A 21418-nucleotide genomic window follows, 5' to 3' on the forward strand; every position below is an offset into this window, starting at 1 on the left:
AAGGTGGGTTTTTCTTCAGGTATCTTGAACATTCTGATTGGATCAGGCCCGAAAGTTATGATTTTTTTGGTATCTCATCTCAATGTTGACAAGATTGCCTTTACCAAAAGCATTACAACATGGAGCATGATAATGGAAGCAGCCGCTCAAATAGTCAAGCCTGTATCTTTAGAACTCGACAGGAAAAGCCTAATCATTTCGTTTGAGGATCAAAAATATGAAAAGTGGCAATGAATTAATAGGGCGACATAAAAATCCTTCACTTGATTGCCCAGGGGCATGATTTTAAAGAGGATGTTAAAACTGGTTGAATGCTACTTGTTATTCTAAGAGTTCTTTTAAAGTAATGTTAAGATTTCTTTTCTGCAATATGATTTCACTTGTTATCATCTTAACAAAGGCAGGTTAATGCATTTCATTACATTTTCTCTTTTACTCGACCATTATTCCATGCTCTATTACTTTTCATAACTTTACATTCCCATTCTCAAATTTCAGATGATGAATATTTAGACAATGATAACAATAATTCTGAAATTTAATTTTGAGAACTCATTCGCATTAATATGAGAAGATGATTTGAGCAAAAAGTAAGTTGTTATCGAAGGTGAAATAGATATGTCTTGAAGATGTGCAATCTTTTATACAGATTCATGAGCTTTATTCAATAGATGATGTTCAAAAAAAGATATTAACAATTGAGATGAAAAATGGCCATCTTTCTTTTACCATTCGAAAAACCATTCATTGTTACCCCTTTGAGCCTATCATGATTTCTTTTTCTAAAGAACCCCAACCAAGGATCACCCTCTACACTGGAGGGTAATTTTTGAAAAAAAAAACCACAAAAGGTCTCAAAGATGGAAAGAGAAAAAAAAGTAAAAGAAAAATAAATGCCACACATGATTTGGGGTAAAGTAATGAAAATCCTTTGTGTGAGAAAAAAAAATAGTGAAATGATGTGGGGGCAAAATGCCAAGCTGTATCAAATGATCCTTTGATTTTGAACCTTTTTAATACATGTTTTGAGCCTATTATATCTATTTTTTTATGACCCTTCACCTTGGCTTACATTATAACCTTGAAAAGTCTATTTGGATCAAGTGTGAATACTCAACTTGAATGATCATATGTTGAGCGAAGGTATGCTCATGATGAAGTAATGGAATCATACTGCATTGCTCTAAAATTTGATGTATGAAAGATATCAACAATGGATAAAAAATGAAAAAAAAATGATGAAAAAAAATGAGAAAATGAAAAAGAAAGATTCAAATTTAAAACCTAAAAGGGGATTTTGGTAGAAAAAGATCCAAGTCAAATGGTCCACATGAATGAAAGATCAAAGACATCTAAAGATCCCTCAAAGACTAGGGCAAAGTTCACCAAGCTCAAGATGACTTCAACAGTAAATGGAATGAGTTTTTGAAAAAGAATCTTAGATTAATGTTGAGAATTGTCTGAATATTCATCATTTGGACATATCATCCATCCCAATGACATGTATCCAATTTATTTCCTTTCCCATTTATTTTGTATCAAAATAGATCTTCATTGATTATCTTTACTATAATTCACCTTGTGTTCTCTTATTGTTACACCCCTAGAATGAATTGAGAGAATGTTTGATTGCATTATATTTGTCAAGAATTGAAATGATAATGAATGAATGAATATGTGTTTAAAAGAGTCTTGCATTCATTTGAAAAAAAATCTAAGATGATGGTGGTAACAAAATGAAAAAATGATAAAAACCTAAAAGAGATGATTTGAAAGGATATATGATGTGACCAAATGGAAAATATGATGGGGTAAATCTTGAAAAGTGGTATAACCAAGTGATGAGTACAATGATGAATTGGTCGATATGACTTGCAAGTTATGATTGAATGATGAGAACAATCAGTGGACAAAGTTTATTTTGGAATGGTTAATGCTGAGACACCTATGAGTAATGAACCAATGATGGGGGATGAAACTTGTTTTGAAATTTGTTAGTGCTGAAAAGTTCATTGAATGATGGTCAAGTGATGATCGATTGATGAAACTTATTCCAAAGTATTGAGAAACTGAACAAGGGAGAATATGAGATGGTAGGGTCTTGAAGACCATATTCCATAATTATTTAGGATTTCATGACATTATTGACATTCGCATTACATGCATCATTGTGGCATTGTTGCTTGAATAGTACATGCACATAATTTGATGAATTAAACTTTGTTTGGACATGCATGGCACTATGAGGATATAGGTTACTGCGTTTACATCATTAAGAAGGCATTTGCATCTTTGGTTATAACATTCATTCATGCAAATTGTTGAGTCACTTGAAAAAAAATTGTGAATATTTTGATGAGAGTTTTTGAGAACTCAAATGAGAATCTTTGAGTTTCAAAATGAAAATCTTTGAGGAGTGAAACCCTAAAGTTCGTCGAATGTGAATCTTCGAACAAATGAAAAGTTTTAAACTTTTGCATGTGAATTTTCAAAATACAAGCTTCAACTTGTTGGATATGAATTTCTAATATTTTAAATGAGAACCTTTGAACTTAATGTGAAACTCTAAGTTTATTGCATGTGAGCCTTTGAACTTAAATGAGAAACTTTGAATTTTTGGATATAAATCTCCAAAATTCAAATAAAAAGTTTCAGATTTTTGGATATGAATTCCAAGTTTGCCAAATGAAAATCTTTGAAAAAAAAAACCTTGAACTTTTGGATGTGAATCTCTAAAATTCAAATGAGGAACTTTAATGCGAGTCTTGCAATTTGCAAATGCAAATATTGAGATCTTGCAAATTTGAATGAAACTGAAATTTTGAGAATCAAATTTCAGTAAATTCTTACGAAGTTGGAAGGTTCTTACGAATCTGAACCTATGAATGTGAACTCAAATTGTGAATCTTTCAGTTTCCATTACAAAACTTCTTCAATCACGATCTATAACTCCTTTGGACATAATTGTCAAAGAGCAATTTACTTTCCAAAGTTTCGTTGCCTCTGTTTAGAGGAGCAATTTACTTTTCAAAGTCGTGGTGCCTCTATTTAGAGGAGTAATTTACTTTTCACAGTCGTGGTGCCTCTATTTAGATGAGCAATTTACTTTCTAAAGTCGTGATGCCTCTGTTTAGAGGAGCAATTTATTTTTCAAAGTCATGGTGCCTCTGTTTAGAGGAGTAATTTACTTTCCAAAAATCGTGGTGCATCTGTTTAGAGGAGCAATTTACTTTTCAAAGTCGTTGAGCCTCTGTTTAGAGGAGCAATTTACTTTTCAAAGTCGTTGAGCCTCTGTTTAGAGGAGCTTTAAAAAAAAAACAAAACAAAAAATAAAAAAAAGAAACAAAAAAAAATTTACCTCTGTTTAAGGGAGCTTTGTTTATATTTCTCAAAGTCGTTGAGCCTCTGTTTAGAGGAGCTTTGATCATTTAAAAAAAAAGAGCAAGAAAGCAAAAAAAGTTGAGCCTCTGTTTAGAGGAGCTTTGTTTATGTTTCTCAAAGTCGTTGAGCCTCTGCTTAGAGGAGCTTTGATCAAAAAAAAATTTTTAAAAAAAAAAACAAAACAAAATAGGCAAAAAAAATCCAGTTGAGTCTTGAATGGGTGTCTACGTCTTTGCACAATTTCTGTTTCACAAAAAATGTGCAAAGAAGGGCAGCTGTAGACACCCCGTTTTGTCCAGGATTTTTTGTCAATTGAGACTAATCCAAGCTCAGTTGTAGGGATTTTTATTTTTATTTTTATTTCTTTCTTTTGATTATCTGATTAATTAAAAAAAAAGAAAAAAAAGCTGAAAGCTTGGTGATTGTGATTATTGTTATCTAGATACTAATTTTTAGCATTGGATGACTAATTGGAATTGAATTGAAATTCTATCAGCATGGGTCTATATATCAACAATGAATATACAAGCTAAAAGGGAGGAAAATAGGAGGAAAAATAGAAAAAAAATCTGAATAGGAGAGGAAAAAAAACAAAGGGGGAAGCCCCCATCTCCACCAACCTTCAAGGCCTCTCTTTGGTGGGTGATCTCCTCTTCCATGACCTGAGAAGTGCAAAAAGACCAAGACATCGCATTTACCAATCGTGATGTGCCTGTGACTGCCCTTTGAGCAAACGACAGATGTGACATAGCTTGGAACTCCGGGTTGAGCTGCTAAAATGGAGTAGCTAGCTATACAGCCCGTGTATGACCATGTAAAGGCGAAATCATTGAAGCAGGACCTTAAGAAAGAATAGAAATTCTAGAGATGTTAATCTCGGGTTCAGTGGCTTCAAGCTGGTGATAAAAAGACAAGTTCTTTCCCATGCTTTATGTGTTTAGAGGCGAAGGCATAATCAAATTCAGGGATTGGTTTTTATGACAGTGGTATGTGGAATGAGGATCATGAGGGTATTCAGGGTGCGATACATGACTCTTTTTCTACCATTTTTACTTCCTGCAGTCCGTAAAATATTATAGAAGTAGTGAGTGTCATATCTTGGGCATTACAACCACAATCAATGAAGCTCGTGTGAGTGATGTCACAGAAGAGGAGATTCATGCTGCATTACTCAAAATTCACCCCAACAAGGCACCGGGGCCTGACGATATGACCTCTAAAATTGATGAATTTTTTTTTAAGGTAGAGTCTAGTCTTATCATGCCAGATGATCCAGATATCACAGAAGAGCTTTTATAAGAGAAATTTTCTACGTTTGGGAAAATTGCTAGCCTAGTCATAGCAAAGGATGAAAATAAGACCTCTAGAGGTTTTGGCTAAACTTTGATATCCAGATGATGCTAAGCGGGCCATGGAATTGATGAATGGATCACAACTTGGCTCCAACATTCTATATGTAGCAAGGGCACAAAAGAAAGCAGAGCGTGAGCAAATACTACATAATCAGTTTAAGGACAGACGAAAGAAGCATATCATGAAATATAAAGCTTCAAATGTTTATGTGAAGAATATTGATGATGATGTGACCGATGAAGAGCTGAGAGAACATTTCAATCAGTATGGCATAATTACTTCTACAAAAGTTATGCGAGATGACAAATGAATAAGCAAGTGGTTTGGATTTGTCTGTTTCTCTGCTCCTGAGGGGGCCGCTAAAGCTGTGAGCTCATTTTATGGATATATGTTTCATCGCAAGCCGTTGTATGTAGCTATTGCTCAAAGGAAGGAGGATAGACAAGCACAATTAGAACTTCAGTATGCACAACGTATGACAGGATTAACAGGGCCTTCCACAGCTGTTCTCCCCGGAGGATATCCTCTAGTCTACTACACAGCACCAAACATCTCTGCATTTATTCGAGAAAGGGCAGCTACCTATCCTATATTTGAGATGATAGAGAGGAATACAGTTAGCAAAACCAGCTTTAAGACAGGCTCACTTAAGACCTTAAACCCGAGCGTTCATTGATCAAAACCAAAGCCTTGAGTCGGAACCCATTCAAGAAACAATCTAGGCCTGATTCAGAAAGTCAATCTAAATTGGTTTTGATTCGGGATTAAGCTCAATTTTTGGTAAGATATTTTCTTTCCCGTTTTGATTTTTTTTGTTACAGCATGTCATTTATTCACTCATTTTATTTTATGTTTTCATGATTTAAAAACATTGGTTAATAATAAAAATAATAATTTCAAGAAAAAAAATATATTTTTGAGGAAAAGTTGAAAGTATCAATTTTCTTTGAAAATAAGCTTTCCAAAAAATATTTTTAGGGAAAAGTTGAAAGTATCAATTTTCCTTAAAAATAAATTTTTAAAATGGTTTTTGAGAAAAAGTTGAAAGTATCAATTTCCCTTGAAATTAAAATTTCTAAAAAATATTTTTGGAAAAAAGTTGAAAGTATCAATTTTTCTTAAAAAGAAATTTTCAAAAAAGGTTCTTGAGAGAAAGTTGAAAGTATTAATTTCCCTCGAAATTAAAATTTCAAAAAAATATTTTTGGGGAAAAGTTGAAAGTATCAATTTTCCTTAAAAATAAATTTTCAAAAAAGGTTTTTGAGAGAAAGTTGAAAGTATCAATTTCTCTCGAAATTAAAGTTTCAAAAAAATATTTTTGGGGAAAAGTTGAAAGTATCAATTTTTCTTAAAAATAAATTTTTAAAACGGTTTTTAAGAAAAAGTTGAAAGTATTAATTTTTCTCGAAATTAAGGTTTCAAAAAAATATTTTTGGGAAAAAGTTGAAAGTATCAATTTTTGTTAAAAATAAATTAAAAAAAGATTTTTGAGGAAAAGCTGAAAGTATCAATTTTTTTTGAAATTAAAGTTTCAAAAGATATTTTGGGGAAAAGTTAAAAGTATAAATTTTCCTCAAGATTAAAATTTCTAAAAAATATTTTGGAGAAAAGTTAAAAATATCAATTTTTTCTGCACAAAAACAATCATTCTTTTCTTCCTTTTTATTTTTTTTAATGTTAAATAATCCGACGATAGAGTCTTTGTAAGTGAAACAGTAGTTTTCTTGCATACTCTTGAGGTGAGAGGATTTTTTCAATTTTCTGCTAAAAGTATTAGAGTCAATTGAGAATGATTTCCAATAGTTAATTACTTGATAAAATTTTAAGGCTCATTGGATAACATAAATTTAAGCTGGTACCATCTTTTGATGGGCGTTGTGAGGGTGCTATAACCTTCCTCACATGTAATCGAACTCTCGAACTTTGTTCTGATTAGTAGACCTGAACCTATTCTTTTAGGGACCCTTAAACTTAGGTGTTCTCTGAAAGGACAGATTCTTTAGGTGGCCAATCACATCTAGATAAAAAAAGATTGGTGGCGACTCCTTTAAGTCAATGTCTAACGATAGATCTCCTGATCTAGACGTTATGACACCATCATTAAATAAATGAATGACGAAGGTGTAAATATTTCATGGTATGTTTTTTTTTTGTACCTTATGATTGTTTTTATTGGTGCTCAGCTAAGTGCTTAATAGCTTCATTTTTTATAATTTATTATAAAATTTAAGTTTTTGTACTTTTTTTTAATTTTTTATTTAATATTGTTGGTGTTGTTTGCATAGATTTATCTTATCGGTAAACTGTTGGTGATAAATCCATAAATTATGTAGTGCTGGGGTTTTTTAGGGTTCTTAGCAATATTTAGGGTTTAAAATAGTTTTTGGGGTTTTTTTTTTAGGGTTTTTAGAGGTTTTTTAGGGTTTTGGGTAGTTTATGAGGTTTCGAGCGATTTTGGTTTTAAGGTATTCTCTTTTTAATATTTTTTATATTGGTAATATTATAAGAATGATGATTTATTTTAAAAATAATTTTTTTATCATTTTTAGAAGTAAATATCATTTTAATTATTTCTTTTTTTTTGTTATTTAGTATAAAGTTTATAACCATTTTGTGGGACGAGTTTATTTCTAAATTTGAATAAAAGTGCTTAACTTTAGAAATGAACATCAAATTATTATACCTATTTATTTGATCACTAAGAGTTTTCGAGGTTAGTCAATGTATAAAAATTGCTAAATAATTTTTAAGTTGTTATAGCTACTTCTTTGATATCTAATATTTATCATTTTTATGACATTCTCATTATTTTATTGGTTCTTAATTTTTTTCATTGTGATTATGATTTGATTTATTTAAAAAAATTATAATTTTTGAATCAATGGTTTCTTTGTTGATTTCATTTAAAATTTTTTTAAGCTCATGGTTATGTTTAAGTTAAATTGTGTTTTTTTACAATAAGTCCATTTACAAATTAAATACTTTTTTTAATATTGTTAATCTAAAAGTTAAAAGTAAAAGTTTTTTTATTCTTCTAAAGTCCATATCTTAATCTCTTAAATTTGTAATCTTATTTATTTTAATCTTTATTTTTTTAATCTTCAATTTAAATATTTTTATTATTTTAATCTCTTTTTTATTGTTTTTGTCTTTCTACAGAATTTAGTTATAATAATCCATTCTTTTTTACGGATCAAAAGTTGAAGAAAGTTAAAAAAAAAATTTAATTTATTTTTATATTCTTTATGAAATTCATGTTTTATTTTATTTTAAAAATTTTTAGAGTTTTACCTTTTTATGAATGAAAAGATGAGAAAAGTTAAAAATATTAATTTATTTTTTTATTCTTTTTAAACTTTATTATTTATTATTTAATTTTAACTTTAAAGATTTTTTTAGAGTGATTTTTAAAGTTTTAATTTAAATAATTATGCTTATAGCTTTTTTTTAAGATATCTTTTTAATGAGATTGTTAACGATCTGGTCATTTTTATGGATATAAAGGTAAAAAAAAATAAAAAAATTTACTTTTATTTCTTATAAAATTTATGTTTTAATCTCTTTAACTTTTTAATCTTATTTATTTTTATTTTTTAAATATATATATTTTTGTTTTTAATGTTAAAGGTATAATTTTTATTATTTAATCTCTTATTTATTATTTTTTTTTCTAAAAGGCTATTAATAACATGTTCCTTTTTATGAATTAATTTGTCTTATTTCTTAATTTCTTATAAAATCCATGTTGAATTATTTTATATTAATTTTTATGTTTTTATATTCTATACTTTTCCATATGAATTATATTAGGTAAGTAAATTTATGCACAAAAAAAAAAAAAAAAACAGTTTTGCTCATATGTTATTTTATAAGTTTCATATTGAAACTATTGTTCGATATTATGTTATTTCGTTGTACTTATTTTTCATAATGTGATTGATATTTTATTTTTTGCTACGTTTTTGTGTTAGTTGTTTTCAAGTAGTTTTAATCAATTCATGTAAGCGAACAAAACTTTATCAAAAATTAAAATTTTCAATTTTCACACTTTTTGGTAACAAATTTCATTTATTTGTAGTAATCGTAAAATATAAAATTTGTTTTTATTTTGAAAATTGTGTCATTATTATTATTAAATTATAATTAAATGTTAATGATGTTTGCGGTGCCTTAAATTTATCATTGGTTATACTATTTATAAATTGTAATTATTGTTTTTTGCCCTTCTTGAATTTATTTTTTTATGATATAATAATTTGTTATTTACATTTATTATTAATGGTTTGAGTAGTGTTACATGTCAAAGATATTAGCTTAATATATTTTTTTAGTTATTACTTAATAATTTCATTAGAAAAAATCGTAGCATGTATCTTACCAAGTCATTTCTAAAAGAAATGTAAGAGGTATGTTATAGATAACATTATATTACATGTATTACATGTATATCATATAAGATACTATTTTTTAATTATATTTTATCAAATCCCATGTAGATATGAAAAAAAATCCATTTATTATAATATTTAATAAAGTTTTTCATTTAATCATTGATTTGACACAAAAAATGATTTATTTTTAAAAGGATGCTAAGATATTTCAATTTCATGTAGCAAACTTTTATAATGTTAAAACAAAAAATTTCATTCACATAATAATTTATGATTAACACTTTATATTTTAAAAAATTAAAGTAAATAATTAATATTGATTCAAATAAAAATATTAAAAATAAAAACTTAAGCAATAAGTGTTACTCATGCCAATAATTTATGATTTTAATAGTTGATTTTATCATTTTTTAATAAAAAAGAAAAGAAAAAAAGTTCAACAGAAGTAATTTTTAATTGATAGTAAATGATGTAACACTAAAAAATATTATTTGCTTTGAAAACTACAAAATATGTTATATTTAATCAACAAGTTATAATTAAAATACTTTTTCCTTGTATATGTTTAATGTAGCCAGTTATTAAAAAATAAATATTTTATGAAAGTAAAAGAAATAATAAAAACAATAATAATAATAACAACAACAACAACAATAATAATAATATTTTATAATTATTTAATATTTACTCATCATTTCATCAAGTTTCACTAAACTTCTATTTTTTCATATTATAAAATTAAAATATTAATAGAAATAAATAAGTATTGGAGTTGAAAGGATATTTTAATAAATATTTCCAAAAGTTTTTATTAGAAACTCTTACATTACACATTCATATTATATCTACATGATAGTTTTATGAAAATTAAGTGAATTAGAATAATGAGTTTTTCTTATTTTTATGTTTTTTAATTCAAGTGGGATTTATTACTAATTTTTTTAAATTTTTTCTACCTTGTGAAATAAAATAATAAAACTCAATTTTTTTTTCAATAAATGCCATGTTAAATCATGTAGTGTTCGGTTAATTAAAATTTCAAATGAAGCCTAAATCTCTTAAATATATTATATAAAATTCAAACGTTTAGGTTATTATTTTTTAGAGTTTTGGTTGCTTTATATTTATATAAGTTCTTAATTTGAAAGAATTTATTACTAACCTCTTTCAGATACAAATCCATTTGATTCAGAAGAGAAGAACTTGCATGGATATCTTAATTTCAATTCAAACATGGGTTTGATTCATACTCCATGTTCTGAGAAATAGTTACTTCTACTTAGAAATGACATGCTCCAAATGCTCATTGAAATTCTTGCTTTCATTGGATCATTTGTATCTATATGCAATAGGATCCCAGTTCATGGATCTTTTGGTCCAAGAATCAAAATAAGAGGATCAAAACGTTTCTTCTGACTCTTTTTCAAATTCAATAAATATTGGTTGATTAAGTGAAGGAAGAACAGTTATAAGTTAAGATTTCAGTGGAGTTGAACCTGCATCCAAAGAGAGCCAGTAATGGTATTGGGGTAGGAGGGAGAGCGTTCATTTTTATTGTAGGTAGTGGGCAGCCGTCACTTGAGAGAGCCATCACTCGAAGAAAAACTAGTAGTTCAGTTTCAATACTCAAGTTCCAACGCTTGTAGTATAATACTAGTTTCTCCTCTATTCCATTCTAACGTACCAAACTTCATAATACATATTCCATTCTATTCCTCCTATTTTCCATTCTTAAAGAATACCAATTCCATTCCTTCTCTTTTCCCTTCCGTGAACTAAACATGTCGTAGATAATAAAATATGAAAGCCTAAAATGAAGAGGGATTTACATGGACATATATGAAACAAAATTAATTTACATCGTCTCATATCTTTTTATATAATTTATATTTGTTAATCCAACTATTGAATTTTATGCTCTGTTCAAGTAAAGCATGCATGCCAAATTTTAAGTAAATTTAAAGTATATAACTATTTGTGCAATAATAATAAAATCATCAATTTTATTGGATCAAATCAACATGTTCTAAGAAGAAATATTTGAATATCAATCTGCTCGATATCATCAATTTTATAAGAATCATATAAAATCCCACCAATCGAATTTTTTTTCGAGAAATATGAGATATCTAATATGTTTGGTTAGTTTAAAAAATATTGATAGAAATAGTTAAAGATCATTTTACCCAAGTAATTATTATAAAAAATATTAATTAATAAAAATAAATAAATAAAGAATAATAATTTAATATAAAAAGTAACTAGTAGTTAATTAATATTAAATTAATAATATTAATGTTTTAAAATTTTAATTAATATTGCATATTAATATTATTAAATTAATATTTTAATTAACAATAAATATGAATTTAATAATATTAAATATTACCTTCTTAAAATGAATATTAACTAAATAATTTTCAATTATAATTTAACAATATTAAATAGTAATTTCATATTATTAAATGTTAATTTAATTAATAATATTAAATATGAAATATGAAATATTAATATAATTAAATAATAATTTAATATATTAAATAAAGAGGTTGCTGGCAGGGAGGCGCGTTCATCATTATGGAAGTTGGTCTGGGAGTGTTGAGTCATCCCAAAGGTTAAGGTATTTACACGGAGGCTTATATGGGGCACCTTACCTATCAAAAGTGCATGAAGGGCTTGAAAAATTCTAGTGGAGGATACATGCTGTGTACGTAACAATGTTGGAGAGTCATGTTTCCACATCTTTTTCGAATTCACACTTAGTAAGAGGATGTGGAGCGAAGTATGTAATTGGTTTCCAGAATGGTTAAAGATGGGGGCGAATGCACATGAGTTCTGGTTTCGTATCTTGGACGAAGCTAAGAATGAAGGTCACCTTGAGCTGTGTTTTTATACTTTATGGTTACTTTGGCAAAAGCGAAACAGCTGTCTTCATGAAGGCAAATGTAGTTCCATTGGGAGTTTGGCTGTAAGAGTGAAACAATACTCGCATGAAGGGCAACAGAGACCACAGGGAGAGGAGGATAGGAGGTAGATGACTGATTCATGGAAGCTGCTAGTGAACGTAGATTATAAATTAAACGTGGATATATATTTCAACCCTACAACTGAGAAGGCTGGGTTAGGGGTTGTTATCCGGGACAGGGGGGGTAGGGTTTTACTAAGTGCAGTGTCGAGTTTGCTAAAAGAGAAGAGCTCTATGGTTGCTGAAATGAGAGCGGTTTTGTTTGGCCTAGAAATTGCTTGGGCAAATGATTTTATGGAAGTTGAAGTGGAATCAGATGCTGCGTTGGTAATATATAGGATAATAGGAAATACACAATGCTGGTGCGTCTTATTGGGAAAGAACTACCTTGACTATGGAGGTACTTAGAATGGCATCAAAGTTCAGTAACTGTTTGGTCACACACGTGAGGAGATCAGCAAATAAGTTATCTCGTTATGTTGCTAGACTAGAATGCATGGAAGGCCAGGTTAATGTTTGGAATCACCTTCTTAGAAACATTTGCAAGCTGGATACTATTTTGGTTTAATGAAGCTGCTATATTTGTTATAAAAAAAAGGAGTAAAAGGTAATTTAATAAAGATTAATAAAGTAATTTCTTATAAGTATTTTTATAATGAAAATGTGATTACATTGTGCATTTTATGGATTGCATTTAGAATCTCCCTAACTCTAATCTCCAAAGAATTTTTTTTTTTAAGGATTAGAATACCCTTATTTAGCACAAGTTTTCTTTTATGCTATATTAATGTCTATCCCATGCACGTTGGGTGATATGATTTTATTCGTCATATATGTGAAATATTTCAAACTAAACCATATGGATACAATTAAATTGATTAAAGTTCTTAAGTATATAAAAAAGATTTTGAAATTCAAAAATTCAAAATCAAACATCACTCGAATAAATATTTTTTATTTTAATCATGATGAAATTACAAAAAATAGTATTTTTATTGGTATAGTCAAAGGTTTATATGCTATAATCAATCATGAATATGTTTGATTAGTTTTATAATAAGTTGTCAAAATAAGAAATATGTCAGTCACATACTTATAGTAGAATTTGATGAGAAGAAGGAATTGATGTAGCTTTTAATCAGTTAACATGTATCCAGTGGAGCTATTTGTCAATAATTTAATATTTTTCACTGTATGGAATTAAAATATATTTTGTATTATGATATTTTGTATATTGAAATTAGTAAAAGATGATGTAGTATGTGCGAATTTATTTAATTTTATATAAATGATAAAAAAGTAAACTTGGCTAAAAAAATTGAAACCTGAAAAAAAAAATGCACAAACTGAATAGCAAGAAGAAAAGAATGAAAGAAAGAAAACTGAGGGGTTGAAGTAGAGAGAGGATTTCAGAAATAAAGATATGATATAAAAATTATATAAAAACTAAAAAAATTATAACTAAAACCTACGTTGTAATGATTATTTTGAAGCACGTAAGAAGTCTTTCCATGTCAAGAAAATCATAGAAATCGTTCAGTAGATGAGATAATGGTTCAAGTTTAGAAAGTTAGGGTCCCAATTTGAATATTAAGAAAGCGGTAGAGGGTCTTTTGGGAAGAAGATTTATTAAGAGCTTTTTGAAGGGAGAAAATTTTTTGAAATAGATTTTTGATTAGGAATTTGTCAAATGATGAGAAAGAAAGAGAGGCAAACGAAAAGCCAAATGGGCAAGAGTTTTGTTTTGTCATAGGGAGATGAATCATTTTTGGTTTCGAAGGAAACCAACAAATTGGTAGGATAATAAGAAAGTCGAACAAGTTTAAACATTTTCAGATTAATGATGAAGTTTCCCCCTATTGCTTCTCTTAAGATTTAACGAATGTTTCATTTTTTTCTCAAAAAAAAATTCCTATCACAGATAGTAATTGGAATGAAACAGGAAGAGCCAAGACTGAAAATGGGTACTGTGTGAGGCTTCGAAAATTATCCACATATAAGTTAAAATAGATGTATTTTAGATATATCAAAATTAAAATTAAAAATCATAATTAGAACACCTAATGAATTAATTTAGTTAAATATTACATTAATAATAAATAATTTATAAACAAAAATATATAATATTAAAAGATTTATAATCGAGTTTGGATAGTTGGTATCCAAAGAGCATTACCCAAACTCGTGATAGATAATAATTTTACCATTCGAATACTACTCAAATCCGATTATAGGATACCCTAATCCTATTTAATTGAGTCGAATAGTGCAAGGTATCCGTTTATAGGTACCCAGTTCCATACCTAATTAATATCCAATAGTTGAATGTTAATTAAGTTTTTTTTTTTATCTATTTCTTTATTAGTTAATCATGAATAAGAAGATTTAATACTAAAACTATAAGAAAAGCATAATTAGTTTTTTTTTTTTTAAGTTACAATCATAATCAAATATTATATCCATATAATATATTACATAATTAAATATTACATCATAGTCATAGATGCAATCATTGAATAATCAATTAACAAACTAGAACATAACTAAACAACTAAACTCGCACAATTTAAGATTTGAACCTAAGATCTTAAAATTCTAAACTCTCCATCTTACCATTAAGCCAATACCCTATTAGCAATTAATTCTCTTTTACTTGAATCAGAATGTGCAGGCCGAGTGTATATAATCATAGAAATATGGCATTAGGCATATGGACCTAATAGAGTCCATTTGGATCGGATCAATTCAAGTCAGATTATTTCGAGTCTTAAAAAAGTTGAGTCAATTTTGGGTTTCGGTCATTTTGATTTTGGGTTGGTTTGGGTTCAAGTTGTTTGGAGTTGAGTCATCTAGTTTAGGTAATTTCAAGTTTGGGTCATTTCTTTTTTGAGTATTTCAGGTTTGATACTTGAGTTATTTGGATTCTGAGTCATTTGGTTTTGTGTCATTTCAGGTTCAATTTATTGGTTTTTAAAATCAAATCAAACTAAATTTAAACAGATTATTTGGTTGAATTTAAGTAAAAATTTATTAGAATTTATTAAAAGATAAAAAATAAAAAATAATATTTTAAAAATAAATATAAATATTTTAATTTGTATATTTTAAATTAAAGTTAATTGTTCTCGTATAACCGAAAAAAATGTGATTTTATTATATTTGATAATTTTAAATACAACACCATGATATGGTACCAAAATAATAAAAAAAAACATATAGTATTTAGAGAAATGTGTTCTATGTCGATGTAAATTTTGACATGGATAAGATACAATAATTATATTTAATTAAATCGTATCATACGAATACATATATAAGACATAAGCAATATATTTGTCACATTTAATACGTTTAACATAGTTAATAGTTTTTATATTTATATAATAATTTATTTTCTTGTTTAATTGTTAGATTTGGAAGATGAAGAAGAAATGTTTGAAACTAATGGAGGAAAAATTACCTTGCCTACGAGGTTAATTTTATCAATTTTAGCATCGGAAGAAGCTCCTGATATTGTGGATTTATTGAAAATTAAAATGCATATCTATGTGTTCAATTTTTTTTTTTTTTTGTTTTGCACTTAAAAGTTAACATTATGTTTGCTTAATTGATAACTAAAATTTTAAATTTTTATTTATGTCTTTTATCAGTTTGTTAGGATTATCTCTAATTTTATTTTTTATTGATTGATAATTATTTTTTTGCTTTTTTTACTTTTTTAAATGTAGTGATTTTATTATACGAAGTTTATAGAAATATGTATAAAAGTAAATGTTATAATTAGTTTTATTGAATTATTGTAATTACTTTTTGCTTTAAATAATTAATTTATTAACTTATTTTATCAGAGTAAAAAAAAGGAAAATAAAGAACTTTATTTATAATATATACTAATAAAGATAAAATTAAAATTTATTATATTATAATAATAGAAATATTTTGTAATAGTAAAGAAAAAATATTTAATAGAAAATTAAAATAAATTAATCATTTCTATTATATTTATTATTTTTATTAAATTAATGCTTTTTACATAAAATTGTATTTAGTAAAGTTTTCACAAATTTTTTATATCATCAAATTATAAAAAATCATAATTTGATTATTTATGTTTTTTAAATTTAATTTTTTATTACTCAATGGTTAACCTAAATTTAATTTTTTGATTATTCAAATAATTAAAGGTTAACAGTTTATCTTGTTATATGGTCATTTTTAACATAGCGTTCGAATTTTTAAAAAAATTTAAATATAAAAAATTAAATTACAAGTTTGCTCACTAATGTAATCATCAATTTTTATAAAATTTAATATAAAAAGGAATCATATATTACCGACATGAATTACTTAATATATATATATATATACACCGAAATTTTAATATAAAAAGAAATTATATATTACCAATATGGATTACTTTACCAACATGCCAGTGAATTTGATTGAAGGTTATTTAATTTTATAGTTCCATTGGATCTTTATTGAAAGGTCTTACTAATTGATAGCTGATTTTTTAGGAGGTATTAGGTTAAATCTATGCACTACCAATAATATCTTTGTTCATGTACGGAGGGATTTTATGTGAATTATTATATCAAAGATTCTGAATTATTGAAAATCCAATCTTCTAATGGGTCCTTTCCAATAATTGAGAGAGGCATTGTTTCACTACAATTATTGATATCATTCTCATATCTGTCCAAATTGTCAATGCACCAAGGAGTGTATCAATTCTCACCTTTTTAAGTTGGAAAAAATTAAAGCTTTATATTGGTGAATGCTGTTGCATCCAATTATTGGTTAAATTATTTTCTAAAATAATTATTGGTTAAATTAATAAGTTTAATTAATGTACCTTCAAATTTATATTTTTTGCAATATGTAGTACCTTTTTTTTCGTAAATTTTTGTTAAGATAATTTGATATTGGTTTTTCTTAGCTCACAAGTCACAAGTGAATTTAAATTGATCTCCTAAAATTTGGTTACATTAATCTTTTAATACATATGGGGTCCTTTAAATTTTGGGTTATTAAAAAAAAAGATTTATTTATTTATTTATTTTGAATGGGGTTTTTTGAATTAAGATTGAGGTGCAAATTCAAGATTTTCGATCATCTTTCATTGCATAAATTTTATCCCTCTTTAATATTGGAATCAACTGAGATTTTTAATGAATTTTCAAAGTTTAAATTTAGTTAGTGATTAAAAATTCTATAAAAATTTTAATAAGGTGACTTATCGAAAACATATCATCTCGTTTTAGGGGATTCATTGTGGTTATCAACATGAACTAATTATAAAAAGGGGACTAAAAAATTTATTGAAGGAATTTGACTTAATTTTCAAAGAAATATGAGAAGCATTTTCCACGAACATAAATAGTGAAAGTCATAAATCGAAAAGTATAAATGCAACTTTTTTTTAACTTTACTAAAAGTATGTTTGAAATTATTGCCAATATTGATTGATTTGTTTTACCATTGAAAGGAAACGGACATGTTGATGTTGTGCATGTGAATTAACACTATTCCATAGGTAATATATTAATAAATTCATATATGTGATACACTATCAAAATATAATTATCAGTTGAATAAATTTTGCTATGCCCACATGAAATAAAATAGTTTTAACAAGTTTTAATATTTTATTTATTTTCAATTAATTCGGGACAAAATTTTTATCTATTTATTGGCTATGATTTTAATTATAGTATTAGGTTATAGTTTTTTAGAGAAAAAGCATAATTTTGAGGACAACATTCCCCTCAATCACTTCATCTTGATAGAAATAAAGAATAATTTTGCCGTCAACTTATGATTTATTGTTAAAATATTAAATTTTTAATTTTAATAATCTAAGTTTAAGTTTTTATAATTTTAAGAAAAAAAGATAATTTTTCTATTTTTTCAAAATTTATTTCTTGTAAGGTAATGGATCAACCAAAATCATCTAGTCTTGGTCTTTGACATGGTATTACTACTATTGTAACAACAAAAGTATCATTACTTTAAAAATAGTTTGTTTTTAAGGGAGGAAATTAAAGAGTTTTGATATATGTTAATAGTATCCATCGATAAAATATTAAATTCATAATTTCAATAATCATGATATAATTTTTAACAATTTGAAATTAAAAAAAGGAAAAAAAACCTTTAGTACATTGCTTTTTCAATTATAGGAGGAAACACATTTACCCACATCCATTCCATTGACCACTTAAAGTTAATGAGTACTGTCATAAAACTATATGCTAAGATTATTTATAATTTAATTGATGAATTTTTTTTTTTTTTGAATGCATGATGAAGTCAAAATAGTTGTCTTACCGAAAAAAAAAAAAAAGAAATTCTCAATTTAATTTCAAGTTTTCTCCAACATAATTATCTTATAAAAATAGTAACAATAGGAAAAAAAAAATCTCGTGTGATATAGATTTAGACCATGACATCAATATAATTATCACTATAATGATAATGTGCTAATCATTCAATCCATATATAATGCCAAAAAGACCTTCATTCAGTGAGCTAAATTCCGTGTATTTGCACAGATAAAAAATTAGTAATTAGAATAAACTTCGAAAGCAATTTTTATATTTATTATTATATATTATTTATATTATTTTTGTGAGAGAGATAATTGTGGGTGGTTTTGTTGTTGGTAGTTCTGTCCTCGGGCTAGGCTGATCCAAGTTAAATTATTAATAAAATTTGTATTTAATTATTATTCAAAAATATATTTAAAGATATTAAAATATTGATATTTTAATTTTTTTTTTAATTTCGAATTTCTTGGATGGAATGAATTTTTTTTTTTAGAACTTTCGGTGTCCAATAATTACTTTGGATCTCAAAAGTAAAGTTGGATCAAACCTCATAAGATGATAAACTTTCTCAAACATATTTTTTTCATTCACAAGACTCAAAATCGATACTTTACTTAAAAAAAATCGAATTTTTTATCACTTAAATCAACAAGCATCGATGGAATGAACCTTTAAAAGATTGATCGAATCAATTCCGCCTTGCCCACAAACAGATTTAATTCTTGGTCTAGCCATTTTTTCTTATCAATTAAAAAACAAATAAAAAAAGTGTAGACAAAAAATACTGAAATAATTATAAGTAAAATAAACGTTATAATTATTAAAATAGTGATTTTATATTGACTGGAAGGAAACCTCGTACTCATGAAGAGTTAGCAAACAAGAGAGACAGATATTATAATGATGATGTTTTATTGAGATTTATCCAAAAAGGAAAAAAATAACAAAGATAATTTTATTGACAAACTATTTAACAGAAGGCAAACAAAAACCTTTTGCAAATTCTTTTTGTGAGAGTCAAAGTGGAAGAAAATTAAGCTATGGTAATATTCTTCTGAATTTTGTTTTCAATCTTTGTTGTGGGACTGAATTGCTAATGGGATTTGGTCCTGAGTGTACTTCATGCAACTCTTTCCTTTGGAAACTATGATGATCACCTCCAACAAATGACTGCATGACAACAAGTAATTAACCAAATAATTTAGAGATACATAGCAAAGAGTAAAAGATGTGCTTGGTTTTTCATTTTCCATTTAGAAAATAAATGAAATAAAATAAAATAAAAACAAAAAAGCAATATAGAGAAAAAGGAAATAAAAAAAAAAAGAATGCAAAAATCAAAGATTCTTACTTTATCATCATCATGAAGATCCATAGATAATTCTCTAGCTTTATCAATCCCAAAATCTAAAGCATAAAAACCTTCAAGTTTTGTGATGGCCACAACTAAATGATGAAAGAGAGGGGAGAGAAGTAAAATAACAAGAAAAGATGAGAAAAAATTCATAGCTTTAATAATTGTATAATGAGGATCGAGGAAAAAAATATAAAAGGATAAGGATGGAGGTAGTTGATGATCATATGCATATGAAAGAAGAGAGAAAAGGGTTTTATTTTAACTAGTGGAGGATCCAAGTGACATAGGTTTCGAGAAAAAGAACAAAAAGAAAATGTCGGAAGAGGGGGCCAAGCATGGCTACTAAGCCTGTGGATTATGAAAGCATCATTTATAATAATTATATTACAATTAATCAATTATAATAAATTAAATCGTACTATACATTCCTTTACTTTGATCAAATAGTAAAATTAGTCTCTTTACTTTAATATATTTAAATTGGATCTCTATACATTAATTAATTATTGAATTTACTCAAATAGTTAATAGTTCAAATTTCTTTCATTGAAATTGATGACATGATATTTCATTTTATTGACGTGACGTTGTTTTATTATTTGACCATTGATTTTGTTGATGTGTCAATTTTTATGATGACATAGTAAAAATGATAATGTGACAAAATTTTTGCCATGTCAACTTTTTTTTCAAGCTAGCTTTTTTCAAATTATATGATCCATCCCTATATTTTTTTTATCAAAAATATGGAATTAGTCTCTCTACTTTAATATATTCAAATTGAATTCTTACAATTAATTGATTGTCAAATTTAAGGTTTGACCTAAGATAGGTACAAAAAAATCCTTTTCAATGAAAAATGGGTCGAGTCATAACTGGATCAGATAAATTTTTATCTTAATCATGGTATTTTTTTTCACATTTAGATAAATTTTTTTGAACATTTGAATTATTAATTGGATTTTAATTTGGTAAATTAGGTATTAATCTCAAATTGGATTTTAAGTCCAATATAAATCGCATTATTCATTTTCTTTTCTTTGTCTTTCTTTTCTTTATTTCTTTTGATTTTAATTGCTTTTATTTTTTAATTTTCATTTTCAATATTTTTAAAATATGAAAAATATAAAACATAAAAATCAGAAAAAGGATAAAAAATATAAAAAAGAAAAACTAAAAAAAATGATAGAAAACATAGAAGCCAAATCAAGAAACCCAAAATCAACAAACATAGCAAACCATGATACACAATCAATAATAAAATTAATCAATAAGAAAACACCACGATATCGATGATTGGTTTCTAGGTATTAGTGGTTTTTGGATTTTTGAGATAAATTTTTCAGTGATCATTGAAATTTTCAATTGTTGGATTTTGGAAATCCTTCCAAATTTTCAACGGGACTTGTAAAGAGAAAAAAGAGATAAAATAGGGATGAAAAGATAAAAAAAATTAAAAAAAAGATTTTTTGTTTCTATAACATGTTGAAAACGGCATCATTTTGGAAGGCGAGTTTGGTGCAACTCATGCTTATGCTTGACTCACATGCTGATTTGCACTTAAAATGATTTTTTTTTTTTTTTGTTTTTATCTTGTGTCAAACCCTAAATTCGATAATTAATTAATATGTAAGAATTCAAT

The 21418-nt window shown here is 26.6% G+C and overlaps 1 long non-coding RNA gene and 1 pseudogene across 1 annotated transcript; one reads left to right on the forward strand and one right to left on the reverse strand.

Moving 5' to 3' along the window:
- Positions 1–4792: 4792 nt before the first annotated feature.
- LOC149513586 (polyadenylate-binding protein 7 pseudogene) lies at positions 4793–5410 on the forward strand (annotated as a pseudogene).
- Positions 5411–19312: 13902 nt separating this feature from the next.
- On the reverse strand, positions 19313–20114 carry LOC149513587 (uncharacterized). Its single transcript, XR_016329482.1, has 2 exons — positions 19771–20114; positions 19313–19589 (listed from the first exon to the last, which is right to left on the reverse strand). It is a non-coding gene; the product is annotated as an uncharacterized LOC149513587 (long non-coding RNA).
- Positions 20115–21418: the final 1304 nt, after the last annotated feature.

Source organism: Durio zibethinus, chromosome 18 (assembly GCF_047325235.1).
Source record: "Durio zibethinus cultivar Kanyao isolate XHJ-2024 chromosome 18, ASM4732523v1, whole genome shotgun sequence".
Lineage (NCBI taxonomy): Eukaryota > Viridiplantae > Streptophyta > Magnoliopsida > Malvales > Malvaceae > Durio > Durio zibethinus.